The following is a 3,894-nucleotide window of genomic DNA, read 5'->3' as shown; positions in this document are numbered from 1 at the left end:
AACACGCTTTAGTATCAGTGCTCGTCTATTTTGTTATGTTAATTACCTCGTTAGTAAACCAATAACTGCAGCACAGTTTGAATCTCCTCCATACTTATAAATGTGGCGCTCAAAACTGATTACTGTCCGTCGCAGACTGGGAGGAGCAGTTGCGCGCAGTTTACCTTCCCGGTACTTTAGACCGCGGTGTAAACGCAGAAAGCAACCGGTCTGGGGCAAAAAAGGTTCCTGGGAAAAAAGTTCCTGGGACAAATTGTTCCGGGTAATTTCGGTGGAAAAGCGGCTCAAGACACTACCAAGACCAGAGGGTATCGAGACCAAGACAAGACCAAGACAGACCAAGTCAAGACCAAGACCGAGACCAAGTCGAGACCGGAGGGAAAAAAAATAGACTAGTGTTGAAGCTAAGCAATATGAATTCAAGAACAGCAGCATACTAGGGTTCAGCCGCAGTTTACATTCAATACATATTAGATGGTATTACTTCAACTACACAGGCAGAACAATACAGAGACAGACCATGTCATGTGTGTGACTGTGAACTCACTGTAAATGTTTTTGCAGGGTGAGATCAACTATGTGTAGCAATTGCATGACGGCTGTTACTGCACTATTAGAGGATTGAGACTCCCTTAACTTTTGTGTACTGTTGAGGACTGACATGACTGATACTGACTGGTTCATCTGACAAAACATCAAACACCTCCAACACCATCTTACTCCTCCAACAACTGTCTAAAGAATGAGAAATATGTAACCAATTGAAATTATACTTAATGTGTAGATGAAATCGTAACATCAAATTAAAGATACGCAATTATAAACTTGGATTAGGCCTAATGTTTAGTCAACACAACGGAGATATGCAGATGATATTTAAAAGGCCGTTTATTTAGTCTAACGCCATCTTAAATACAATACTGTAATCAAACAACACACATGCACACACACACACACACACACACACGCCGATTTCGGAGTCTCAAAATTAATCCATTCTGCAACTTTTAAATACGTAATAAAATGTTTAAAAACGAATTATAGGCTTAAGTGCAGGATCCGAAAGTTGGTCGTTTTGTCGCTATGGTTACACACACACACACACACCGTTGGCGGTGCGCTCAAAGTCATCTGTCAGTTGTGCAGTTACCCAAAATCTCCTGAATGAAGTTAAAACCCATCATATCACTGATATGTGTTTTTTAAATCAAGTGATCAAAGTGCTTGTTGCCGCTGCGATCAGTGGCGCGGATGAAGTGTTTTCTCGTATATTGGGCGCACACGCCGCACTGTCTTCACTCGGACGCGCGCTTCAATCCGTTCCGTTGCTGATAATAATGTTGCATTATCGAACGTTGTGTCGTCGTGGATATTGTAGTAGCCTATTGTATTGCTAAATCCCCGACCACTATGTCGGTCTGAGACAGCGAGACCTAGACAAGACCGAGAGGTCCGAGACCAAGACAAGACCAAGACCAAAGACCGTCAAGGCCGTGACAAGACCGAGACCGTCTCGAGACATACATCACTAGACCATGGTGTAGTTCATTTATAGCCTACGTTTAGCTTTTTACTTCTGCCAATTGTATTTTTAATAAAAGGCTTCAAAATTCATACAATTTGTGTTAATATTTTCTGCAATATTCCAAAAGCCAATGGAAAAATCCTATTGTTTTTTTGTCGAGAGAACCAGGGTTATGCTATACCTTCGGGGTCGACCTAAAAAAATACGCCATCGCTGCAGCATTCTATCTTTTTTTTTTTGTGGTATAATCTATTTCAGATACACACACTCCTAAAATATAAGTCAAATGAGGGGGTCTTGGCCAGAATTAGCTGCCATGTGGACCAGACTTCATGCCACTGGTCAAAAAGTCTGTTTGCACCAGACTATCATCTTGTGACATATCTGTTTGAGTCACTGCTTGACAAGGATCCTCTTCAAGCTCACTAAAATCCTCCAAGGGCTTTTATTGGAATTCTGCAATCCAGCGGAGCGCTCCGGGAACCGTTTTCAATTGTATCTATAAGTGCTTTCTTGTTTCTTCCAATCTCTTTCCCCAGACAGATCAAATAACCAACGGAGAAGAGACGTTTGGTTCTTGCTGGTGCTCTCATTGCAATTATCACTGAAATTGAATTCTGCTGTTTTCCAAGATCCCTAGTCGGAAGCTGAATTGGCATCTACACATAATAGAATTTCATCTTTCAGGCTACTGATGAAGATTAATAATCAAAGCAGAATGACACCACATTTCTAAACCCCTCATTATTCTTCATTAGGGGCTGATTTAATGGGCAAGGCATTTTGAAAGGCAATATATATTAATAAACATACACCATGTGAGGGCAATCATTTTAATTACAATCATTTAATTAAACTCATTAAAATAGTTTCCTATGTGGAAAAAGTTGGTCTCAACAACAACAAAAATTGAATTCATAAAATGAAGCTTTGTCAGATATTCTAATTCTAAATGACGCCATTTTTCCAGAGTAAAGCCACTTCATTCAAACAGTTTATTCAAGGTGTGTGAGAGAAATGAGTAATTTCTTCACTAATAAAGGAATGCTAATGGTGTTCTAATGGATTTTCTGTCATAATCTGGAGCAATTCTAAAGGATTCTAATGAGAATCCCACAGGAATCACTTCCATTTTGTAAGAATGTCAGTTTATCCAGTAGGATCTTAATTGATGCTTAAGGAAGGCATTTCCATTTACAGTCCTGTACATTCAGACTCGAAGGGAGTTTATGTCCTCGTGTGGGTTTTATCATCATGATTTCCAGAGGAGTGGGTGGATACACCACTTTTTAATAATTGCTTCCTGGGAATTTCCAGATTTTATGAGAAGCAATCATCTCCCTCACGTCTTTTTGCAGTTGAGAGGCTGCAGGGTGCTGAAGCCTAAAGATAAATGCTGGCTTTTCAAGTGGTTCCTCAACCTTCAAACGCCCCCTTCCTCCATTTTGTTCACTCTTAACAGCTTTCACAGACAGACAGACATGATGAGAGAGAAAATCTTTATCAAGTGTTTCTTCAACTATGGACCCTTATCAGTTAACAGCCATAAAATAGTTATCGGCATTTAGATAGAAGACGGGACTTAAAGTCCCCCTGTGGTGAAAATCAAGCTTTTAATGTTGTTTTATGTCTAAGTGGTGTTTTTAATATGCTTTAAGACAAACCATGCACAAATTCAAAAGTATTTTCTCAACCAAAAATACCAAAGACCAAAGACTCAAAAACGCGGTTTGAAATCGCTGGTGTTTCTGACGTCACAAACTTGTAACCAATCAGATCAACGTGTGATCGTCAACGAGTGGATCTCTGAGCTGGTGTGGAGTGAGTGGAGGCGGGGCTCATTTACATATTCATAGAACCACGTATACTAAATGAGGCAAGGGTGTAGAGTTACATTCAAGCTACGGAATTTTAAGGCATGAATAATTTCAATAAATAAAACCTGTTTAAAATGTCATTTTGGTGACCAAAGATGAGTTTTAAGGGATAAAATGATTGACTACAGAGGGACTTAAAAATATATATATTTTGGCTGGCAGAAATTGTAGTGAATTCATTATTTGCATAAAATAAATACAAATATGAAAGCATACTTAAAATATACCTCCTTCATCATATAGTTGACTCTTTCCTTAATGTATCCCAGTAACAAAAACATGATATTACCCTATTTATATGGACAATCCATAGAAAATGGCTTAATTTAACCAACATACAAAACCACTGATTGAAAAAGCAAATCATTTTTTACTCCAAAAAGCCTTTAGTTAATAGTAGGCTATACAACACTTGTGACAATTCCCTCATGTGACAGCCAGTCCAGGCCTTCCCTACGTATAAAAGAAATGGTCAAATTGATGTGAAACCTT

This window comes from Rutilus rutilus (assembly GCF_951802725.1).
Source record: "Rutilus rutilus genome assembly, chromosome: 9".
In the NCBI taxonomy this organism is placed as follows: domain Eukaryota; kingdom Metazoa; phylum Chordata; class Actinopteri; order Cypriniformes; family Leuciscidae; genus Rutilus; species Rutilus rutilus.
Note: the sequence above shows the minus strand (reverse complement) of the source record.